This window comes from Salmo salar, unplaced genomic scaffold (assembly GCF_965601325.2).
Source record: "Salmo salar unplaced genomic scaffold, fSalSal1 ptg000257l, whole genome shotgun sequence".
In the NCBI taxonomy this organism is placed as follows: domain Eukaryota; kingdom Metazoa; phylum Chordata; class Actinopteri; order Salmoniformes; family Salmonidae; genus Salmo; species Salmo salar.
In genome coordinates this window covers 1,252,340-1,263,357 of record NW_027675339.1, presented here as the reverse complement: position 1 = coordinate 1,263,357, position 11,018 = coordinate 1,252,340, and the positions used below count along the sequence as shown (strand labels likewise).

Genomic DNA, 11,018 nt, shown 5'->3' with positions numbered 1-11,018 from the left:
GGTATTGTCCAGGGTCACGCCAAGGCTCTTAGCACTCTGGGAGGAGGACACAATGGAGTTGTGATGGCGAGTTGTGATGGCGAGATCATGGAACGGGCAGTCCTTCCCCGGGAGGAAGAGCAGCTCCGTCTTGCCGAGGTTCAGCTTGAGGTGGTGATCCGTCATCCACACTGATTTGTCTGCCAGACATGCAGAGATGCGATTCACTACTTGGTTATGAGAAAGCGGAAAGGAGAAGATTAATTGTGTGTCGTATGCGTATGGTAACACCTCCTATTGTAACACCTCCTATAGTAACCACTCCTATGGCAACACATCCTATAGTAACACCTCCTATGGTAACACCTCCTATGGTAACACCTCCTACGGTAACACCTCCTACGGTAACACCTCCTATGGCTATGGTAACACCTCCTATGGTAACACCTCCTATGGTAACACCTCCTATGGCTATGGTAACACCTCCTATGGTAACACCTCCTATTGTAACACCTCCTATTGTAACACATCCTATAGTAACACATCCTATAGTAACACCTCCTATGGTAACACCTTCTATGGTAACACCTCCTATGGCTATGGTAACACCTCCTATGATAACACCTCCTATGGTAACACCTCCTATGGTAACACCTCCTATGGCTATGGTAACACCTCCTATGGTAACACCTCATATGGTAACACCTCCTATGGCTATGGAAACACCTCCTATGGTAACTTCTCCTATCGTAACACCTCCTATAGTAACACCTCCTATGGTAACACCTCCTATGGTAACACCTCCTATGGTAACACCTCCTATGGCTATGGTAACACCTCCTATGGCTATGGTAACACCTCCTATGGTAACACCTCCTATGGTAACACCTCCTATGGTAACACCTCCTGTGGTAACACCTCCTATGGCTATGGTAACACCTCCTATGGTAACACCTCATATGGTAACACCTCCTATGGCTATGGAAACACCTATGGTAACACCTCCTATGGCTATAGTAACACCTCCTATGGTAACACCTCATATGGCTATGGTAACACCTCCTATGGTAACACCTCCTATGGTAACACCTCCTATGGTAACACCTCCTGTGGTAACACCTCCTGTGGTAACACCTCCTATGGCTGTGGTAACACCTCCTATGGTAACACCTCATATGGTAACACCTCATATGGCTATGGAAACACCTCCTATGGTAACACCTCCTATGGTAACACCTCCTATGGTAACACCTCCTGTGGTAACACCTCCTGTGGTAACACCTCCTATGGCTATGGTAACACCTCCTATGGTAACACCTCATATGGTAACACCTCATATGGCTATGGAAACACCTCCTATGGTAACACCTCCTATGGCTATGGTAACACCTCCTATGGTAACACATCCTATGGTAACACCTCCTATGGTAACAGCTCCTATGGCTATGGTAACACCTCCTATGTTAACAACTCCTATGGTAACACCTCCTATGGTAACACCTCCTATGGCTATGGTAACACCTCCTATGGTAACAACTCCTATGGTAACACCTCCTATGGTAACACCTCCTATGGTAACACCTCATATGGCTATGGTAACACCTCCTATGGTAACACCTCCTATGGTAACACCTCCTATGGTAACACCTCCTGTGGTAACACCTCCTGTGGCTATGGTAACACCTCATATGGTAACACCTCCTATGGTAACACCTCCTATGGTAACACCTCCTATGGCTATGGTAACACCTCCTATGGTAACACCTCATATGGCTGTGGTAACACCTCATATGGCTATGGTAACACCTCATATGGTAACACCTCTTATGGTAACACCTCCTACGGTAACACCTCCTGTGGTAACACCTCCTATGGCTATGGTAACACCTCCTATGGTAACACCTCATATGGTAACACCTCCTATGGCTATGGAAACACCTCCTATGGTAACACCTCCTATGGCTATGGTAACACCTCCTATGGTAACACCTCATATGGCTATGGTAACACCTCCTATGGTAACACCTCCTATGGTAACACCTTCTATGGTAACACCTCCTATGGTAACACCTCCTATGGTAACACCTCCTATGGCTATGGTAACACCTCCTATGGTAACACCTCATATGGTAACACCTCCTATGGCTATGGAAACACCTCCTATGTTAACACCTCCTATGGTAACACCTCCTATGGCTATGGAAACACCTCCTATGGTCACACCTCCTATGGCTATGGTAACACCTCCTATGGTAACACCTCCTATGGCTATGGTAACACCTCCTATGTTAACAACTCCTATGGTAACACCTCCTATGGTAACACCTCCTATGGCTATGGTAACACCTCCTATGGTAACACCTCCTATGGTAACACCTCCTATGGCTATGGTAACACCTCCTATGTTAACAACTCCTATGGTAACACCTCCTATGGTAACACCTCCTATGGCTATGGTAACACCTCCTATGGTAACACCTCCTATGGTAACACCTCCTATGGTAACACCTCTTATGGTAACACCTCCTATGGTAACACCTCCTATGAATACCCTCTTCATAATGCATTATATGTGCATTCATCTGCATAATACGCAATGCAAAATAACCTATTAGCTGCTATGTCATGCATCATAATAATGCATTAAGCAGATGTATTTATCATTCATTATGTATTGTGTCTTCTTTGTGTTGTCTTTCTCTTCATATTGTGGTGGTAGTGTGTGTTCCTTGATGCGCTCTGGGTCTCTCTGGATACTGGAGACAGACCACCACGCAACTCACTGTGGACAAAGAGAGATGGTTTAACCAAAAAAACTATTCATTTACACCCACACCACATCACACGCGCACAAAGTCAAACGTTTGACAACTTACCCTTTTAGCGTGGCACTGCATTGTGCAACCTGGGAGGAGTCATCTAGAAATTGAACAAAATAGGAAAATATATTATATTCTCCTACAGTTCTGAAGGTGATTTGATTGAATAAAGTATGAATATAATAATATGTCAGAGGAAACCTTTTCCTCGCAGCATGTAAAGAAAGTGGAAGAGTTATGTTTTTACCGTTGTTCTGAGTGTTGTTCTGAGTGATGTTGATGTTACCTCCTACTTCCTTATTGCTGATCACTGGGGCACATAGACTGCTTCCACCCTCAGCTGTGAGGGAAGACTGGGGATTGTAGGCTGGGAAGACTGGGGATTGTCGGTCTGGGGGGACTGGGGATTGTAGACTGGGGAGACTGGGGATTGTAGGCTGGGGAGACTGGGGATTGTAGGCTGGGGAGACTGGGGATTGTAGGCTGGGGATTGTAGGCTGGGGAGACTGGGGATTGTAGGCCAGGAAGACTAGGAGAGACAATGAGAGATAGAGGTAACACTGGCCTCTATGTCCTCAACCTGGTACTACAACACAAGGCAATACTGACTTGAACCATTTCAGGGAAATTGGTCTGACCTTTGTTGAAAGAGCGTTTCTCCACTGTTGCCCTCTGCTTTCCTCCCTTCAGTGTACTCCTTTTTTCTTCCCAAAGACAAACTTCTCTTTTTGGAGAAAGTGGTAATGTCCCTCTCCTCTCTCCTCCCTTTGGAGCAATTGCTCCCCATCTCTTTCTCTCAAGTCTCAATCTACGGAACATGAGTGAACTCATGAAAACATATTTTTGTATTCTTCAGAAGTCCAAATGTCTAAAACGCCAAATGTGTACTGAACCTTACCAAATTAAAGACAATTGCTGTTACCTAGAAAACAGTTAGAAATATATTTTACTATTTTATGTATTTCAAATCCATTCGAGTTTGATAAATTGTCAATAACACTTGACTTTCTGTTCCACCACATCAGTAGCACCTAAATATTTGGTTCAAGAAAGATTTATTTCAGAAGTTAATCCAAAACAAACATAATATATTGTAATTATTGAAAGAAGATCCTTATCTTTCTGGTAATAGACATTTACTGCGGCGTCACAGTCATGTCGTCCGAGTTTGGCTGGTGTAGGTTGTTATTGTAAATTAGAATTTGTTCTTAACTGACTTGCCTAGTTAAATAAAGGTTCAATAAAAATAAATGTTATTGTGTGAGAGAGAGAGAGAGAGAGAGAGAGAGAGAGAGAGAGAGAGAGAGAGAGAGAGAGAGAGAGAGACAGACAGACAGACAGACAGACAGACAGACAGACAGACAGACAGACAGACAGACAGACAGACAGACAGACAGACAGACAGACAGACAGACAGACAGACAGACAGACAGACAGACAGACAGACAGACAGACAGACAGACAGACAGACAGACAGACAGACAGACAGAGAATGAAAGAGAATGAGAACCCTCCCATCCTGCCAGATGTTTATCTTAGTCTCAGAGCAAAGTAGGACTGTAAGCAAACAATCTCTACAAAGGCCCCAACAGTACAGAGTTCCAGATGGCTCATTGTTTGGCTAGTGCACTTTTTTATATTCTATTTGATGTATTTTAAGTGTGCAGATATTAGTTATCTGGGTAGAAAATACTGTTCCTTTTCCAACATTCACTGTTTTTCTAAGTATACAAAACACATTTCCTCAGTATTCCCCTAACTGCTGATAAACAGGATGCTGCTTATTTCCTGTTCCAACAACACCTACTCTCCTCTCAACCCCAGACTGTCGCCATGCAATTTCTTTCCCCAAAAGCTCTCTTACATAGGCAGTATTCACATTTCCTCTACCTCAAGATCTAATTAACATTTCAATTCCTGATCAAATTATAGTTGTGTCACATTTTCCCACAACACGCACTCGCTCACTAAAGTAAAAAAAACTGAACAAACACATCGCCTTCCCCGTGGCTCAGTTGGTAGAGCATGGTGTTTACAACACCAGCATGGTGTGTTATACATACTGGCCCTTCCCCGTGGCTCAGTTGGTAGAGCATGGTGTTTACAACACCAGCATGGTGTGTTATACATACTGGCCTTCCCCGTGGCTCAGTTGGTAGAGCATGGTGTTTACAACACCAGCATGGTGTGTTATACATACTGGCCCTTCCCCATGGCTCAGTTGGTAGAGCATGGTGTTTACAACGCCAGCATGGTGTGTTATACATACTGGCCTTCCCCGTGGCTCAGTTGGTAGAGCATGGTGTTTACAATGCCAGCATGGTGTGTTATACATACTGGCCCTTTCCCCGTGGCTCAGTTGGTAGAGCATGGTGTTTACAACGCCAGCATGGTGTGTTATACATACTGGTCTTCCCCGTGGCTCAGTTGGTAGAGCATGGTGTTTACAACACCAGCATGGTGTGTTATACATACTGGCCTTCCCCGTGGCTCAGTTGGTAGAGCATGGTGTTTACAACACCAGCATGGTGTGTTATACATACTGGCCTTCCCCGTGGCTCAGTTGGTAGAGCATGGTGTTTACAACACCAGCATGGTGTGTTATACATACTGGCCTTCCCCGTGGCTCAGTTGGTAGAGCATGGTGTTTACAACACCAGCATGGTGTGTTATACATACTGGCCTTCCCCATGGCTCAGTTGGTAGAGCATGGTGTTTACAACACCAGCATGGTGTGTTATATATACTGGCCCTTCCCCGTGGCTCAGTTGGTAGAGCATGGTGTTTACAACACCAGCATGGTGGGTTATACATACTGGTCTTCCCCGTGGCTCAGTTGGTAGAGCATGGTGTTTACAACACCAGCATGGTGTGTTATACATACTGGCCCTTCCCCGTGGCTCAGTTGGTAGAGCATGGTGTTTACAACACCAGCATGGTGTGTTATACATACTGGCCTTCCCCGTAGCTCAGTTGGTAGAGCATGGTGTTTACAACACCAGCATGGTGTGTTATACATACTGGCCTTCCCCGTGGCTCAGTTGGTAGAGCATGGTGTTTACAACACCAGCATGGTGTGTTATACATACTGGCCTTCCCCGTGGCTCAGTTGGTAGAGCATGGTGTTTACAACACCAGCATGGTGTGTTATACATACTGGCCTTCCCTGTGGCTCAGTTGGTAGAGCATGGTGTTTACAACACCAGCATGGTGGGTTATACATACTGGTCTTCCCCGTGGCTCAGTTGGTAGAGCATGGTGTTTACAACACCAGCATGGTGGGTTATACATACTGGCCTTCCCCGTGGCTCAGTTGGTAGAGCATGGTGTTTACAACACCAGCATGGTGTGTTATACATACTGGTCTTCCCCATGGCTCAGTTGGTAGAGCATGGTGTTTACAACACCAGCATGGTGTGTTATATATACTGGCCTTCCCCGTGGCTCAGTTGGTAGAGCATGGTGTTTACAACACCAGCATGGTGTGTTATACATACTGGCCTTCCCCGTGGCTCAGTTGGTAGAGCATGGTGTTTACAACGCCAGCATGGTGGGTTATATATACTGGCCTTCCCCGTGGCTCAGTTGGTAGAGCATGGTGTTTACAACACCAGCATGGTGTGTTATACATACTGGCCTTCCCCGTGGCTCAGTTGGTAGAGCATGGTGTTTACAACGCCAGCATGGTGTGTTATACATACTGGCCCTTCCCCATGGCTCAGTTGGTAGAGCATGGTGTTTACAACGCCAGCATGGTGTGTTATACATACTGGCCCTTCCCCGTGGCTCAGTTGGTAGAGCATGGTGTTTACAACGCCAGCATGGTGTGTTATACATACTGGTCTTCCCCGTGGCTCAGTTGGTAGAGCATGGTGTTTACAACGCCAGCATGGTGTGTTATATATACTGGCCTTCCCCGTGGCTCAGTTGGTAGAGCATGGTGTTTACAACACCAGCATGGTGTGTTATATATACTGGCCTTCCCCGTGGCTCAGTTGGTAGAGCATGGTGTTTACAACACCAGCATGGTGGGGTATACATACTGGCCCTTCCCCGTGGCTCAGTTGGTAGAGCATGGTGTTTACAACGCCAGCATGGTGTGTTATATATACTGGCCTTCCCCATGGCTCAGTTGGTAGAGCATGGTGTTTACAACACCAGCATGGTGTGTTATACATACTGGCCTTCCCCGTGGCTCAGTTGGTAGAGCATGGTGTTTACAACGCCAGCATGGTGTGTTATACATACTGGCCTTCCCCGTGGCTCAGTTGGTAGAGCATGGTGTTTACAACGCCAGCATGGTGTGGTATACATACTGGCCTTCCCCGTGGCTCAGTTGGTAGAGCATGGTGTTTACAACGCCAGCATGGTGTGTTATACATACTGGCCTTCCCCGTGGCTCAGTTGGTAGAGCATGGTGTTTACAACGCCAGCATGGTGTGTTATATATACTGGCCTTCCCCGTGGCTCAGTTGGTAGAGCATGGTGTTTACAACACCAGCATGGTGTGTTATATATACTGGCCTTCCCCGTGGCTCAGTTGGTAGAGCATGGTGTTTACAACGCCAGCATGGTGTGTTATACATACTGGTCTTCCCCGTGGCTCAGTTGGTAGAGCATGGTGTTTACAACACCAGCATGGTGTGTTATACATACTGGCCCTTCCCCGTGGCTCAGTTGGTAGAGCATGGTGTTTACAACGCCAGCATGGTGTGTTATACATACTGGCCTTCCCCGTGGCTCAGTTGGTAGAGCATGGTGTTTACAACACCAGCATGGTGTGTTATACATACTGGCCCTTCCCCGTGGCTCAGTTGGTAGAGCATGGTGTTTACAACACCAGCATGGTGTGTTATACATACTGGTCTTCCCCGTGGCTCAGTTGGTAGAGCATGGTGTTTACAACACCAGCATGGTGTGTTATACATACTGGCCTTCCCCGTGGCTCAGTTGGTAGAGCATGGTGTTTACAACGCCAGCATGGTGTGTTATACATACTGGCCTTCCCCGTGGCTCAGTTGGTAGAGCATGGTGTTTACAACGCCAGCATGGTGTGTTATACATACTGGCCTTCCCCGTGGCTCAGTTGGTAGAGCATGGTGTTTACAACACCAGCATGGTGTGTTATACATACTGGCCTTCCCCATGGCTCAGTTGGTAGAGCATGGTGTTTACAACACCAGCATGGTGTGTTATATATACTGGCCTTCCCCGTGGCTCAGTTGGTAGAGCATGGTGTTTACAACGCCAGCATGGTGTGTTATATATACTGGCCTTCCCCGTGGCTCAGTTGGTAGAGCATGGTGTTTACAACACCAGCATGGTGTGTTATACATACTGGCCTTCCCCGTGGCTCAGTTGGTAGAGCATGGTGTTTACAACACCAGCATGGTGTGTTATACATACTGGTCTTCCCCGTGGCTCAGTTGGTAGAGCATGGTGTTTACAACGCCAGCATGGTGTGTTATACATACTGGTCTTCCCCGTGGCTCAGTTGGTAGAGCATGGTGTTTACAACACCAGCATGGTGGGTTATACATACTGGTCTTCCCCGTGGCTCAGTTGGTAGAGCATGGTGTTTACAACGCCAGCATGGTGTGTTATACATACTGGCCTTCCCTGTGGCTCAGTTGGTAGAGCATGGTGTTTACAACACCAGCATGGTGTGTTATACATCCTGGCCTTCCCCGTGGCTCAGTTGGTAGAGCATGGTGTTTACAACACCAGCATGGTGTGATATACATACTGGTCTTCCCCATGGCTCAGTTGGTAGAGCATGGTGTTTACAACACCAGCATGGTGTGTTATACATACTGGCCTTCCCCGTGGCTCAGTTGGTAGAGCATGGTGTTTACAACACCAGCATGGTGTGTTATACATACTGGCCTTCCCCGTGGCTCAGTTGGTAGAGCATGGTGTTTACAACGCCAGCATGGTGTGTTATACATACTGGCCTTCCCTGTGGCTCAGTTGGTAGAGCATGGTGTTTACAACACCAGCATGGTGTGTTATACATACTGGCCTTCCCCGTGGCTCAGTTGGTAGAGCATGGTGTTTACAACACCAGCATGGTGGGTTATACATACTGGCCTTCCCCGTGGCTCAGTTGGTAGAGCATGGTGTTTACAACACCAGCATGGTGGGTTATACATACTGGCCCTTCCCTGTGGCTCAGTTGGTAGAGCATGGTGTTTACAACACCAGCATGGTGTGTTATACATACTGGCCTTCCCCATAGCTCAGTTGGTAGAGCATGGTGTTTACAACACCAGCATGGTGTGTTATATATACTGGCCTTCCCCGTGGCTCAGTTGGTAGAGCATGGTGTTTACAACGCCAGCATGGTGTGTTATATATACTGGCCTTCCCCGTGGCTCAGTTGGTAGAGCATGGTGTTTACAACACCAGCATGGTGTGTTATACATACTGGTCTTCCCCGTGGCTCAGTTGGTAGAGCATGGTGTTTACAACGCCAGCATGGTGTGTTATACATACTGGCCTTCCCTGTGGCTCAGTTGGTAGAGCATGGTGTTTACAACACCAGCATGGTGTGTTATACATACTGGCCTTCCCCGTGGCTCAGTTGGTAGAGCATGGTGTTTACAACACCAGCATGGTGTGTTATACATACTGGTCTTCCCCATGGCTCAGTTGGTAGAGCATGGTGTTTACAACACCAGCATGGTGTGTTATACATATTGGCCTTCCCCGTGGCTCAGTTGGTAGAGCATGGTGTTTACAACACCAGCATGGTGTGTTATACATACTGGCCCTTCCCCGTGGCTCAGTTGGTAGAGCATGGTGTTTACAACACCAGCATGGTGTGTTATACATACTGGCCTTCCCCGTGGCTCAGTTGGTAGAGCATGGTGTTTACAACACCAGCATGGTGTGTTATACATATTGGCCTTCCCCGTGGCTCAGTTGGTAGAGCATGGTGTTTACAACACCAACATGGTGTGTTATACATACTGGCCTTCCCCGTGGCTCAGTTGGTAGAGCATGGTGTTTACAACGCCAGCATGGTGTGTTATACTGGCCTTCCCCATGGCTCAGTTGGTAGAGCATGGTGTTTACAACACCAGCATGGTGTGTTATACATACTGGCCTTCCCCGTGGCTCAGTTGGTAGAGCATGGTGTTTACAACACCAGCATGGTGTGTTATATATACTGGCCTTCCCCGTGGCTCAGTTGGTAGAGCATGGTGTTTACAACGCCAGCATGGTGTGTTATACATACTGGCCTTCCCTGTGGCTCAGTTGGTAGAGCATGGTGTTTACAACGCCAGCATGGTGTGTTATACATACTGGCCTTCCCCGTGGCTCAGTTGGTAGAGCATGGTGTTTACAACGCCAGCATGGTGTGTTATACATACTGGCCTTCCCCGTGGCTCAGTTGGTAGAGCATGGTGTTTACAACGCCAGCATGGTGTGTTATACATACTGGCCTTCCCCGTGGCTCAGTTGGTAGAGCATGGTGTTTACAACACCAGCATGGTGTGTTATACATACTGGCCTTCCCCTTGGCTCAGTTGGTAGAGCATGGTGTTTACAACACCAGCATGGTGTGTTATATATACTGGCCTTCCCCGTGGCTCAGTTGGTAGAGCATGGTGTTTACAACGCCAGCATGGTGTGTTATATATACTGGCCTTCCCCGTGGCTCAGTTGGTAGAGCATGGTGTTTACAACACCAGCATGGTGTGTTATACATACTGGCCTTCCCCGTGGCTCAGTTGGTAGAGCATGGTGTTTACAACACCAGCATGGTGTGTTATACATACTGGTCTTCCCCGTGGCTCAGTTGGTAGAGCATGGTGTTTACAACGCCAGCATGGTGTGTTATACATACTGGTCTTCCCCGTGGCTCAGTTGGTAGAGCATGGTGTTTACAACGCCAGCATGGTGGGTTATACATACTGGTCTTCCCCGTGGCTCAGTTGGTAGAGCATGGTGTTTACAACGCCAGCATGGTGTGTTATACATACTGGCCTTCCCTGTGGCTCAGTTGGTAGAGCATGGTGTTTACAACACCAGCATGGTGTGTTATACATACTGGCCTTCCCCATGGCTCAGTTGGTAGAGCATGGTGTTTACAACACCAGCATGGTGTGTTATACATACTGGCCTTCCCCGTGAATCAGTTGGTAGAGCATGGTGTTTACAACGCCAGCATGGTGTGTTATACATACTGGCCTTCCCTGTGGCTCAGTTGGTAGA

The 11,018-nt window shown here is 47.2% G+C and overlaps 1 long non-coding RNA gene across 1 annotated transcript; it reads right to left on the bottom strand.

Moving 5' to 3' along the window:
- Positions 1-2,475: 2,475 nt before the first annotated feature.
- LOC145867242 (uncharacterized) lies at positions 2,476-4,226 on the bottom strand. The gene is made up of 3 exons (XR_014383269.1): positions 3,046-4,226; positions 2,856-2,898; positions 2,476-2,761 (listed from the first exon to the last, which is right to left on the bottom strand). It is a non-coding gene; the product is annotated as an uncharacterized LOC145867242 (long non-coding RNA).
- Positions 4,227-11,018: the final 6,792 nt, after the last annotated feature.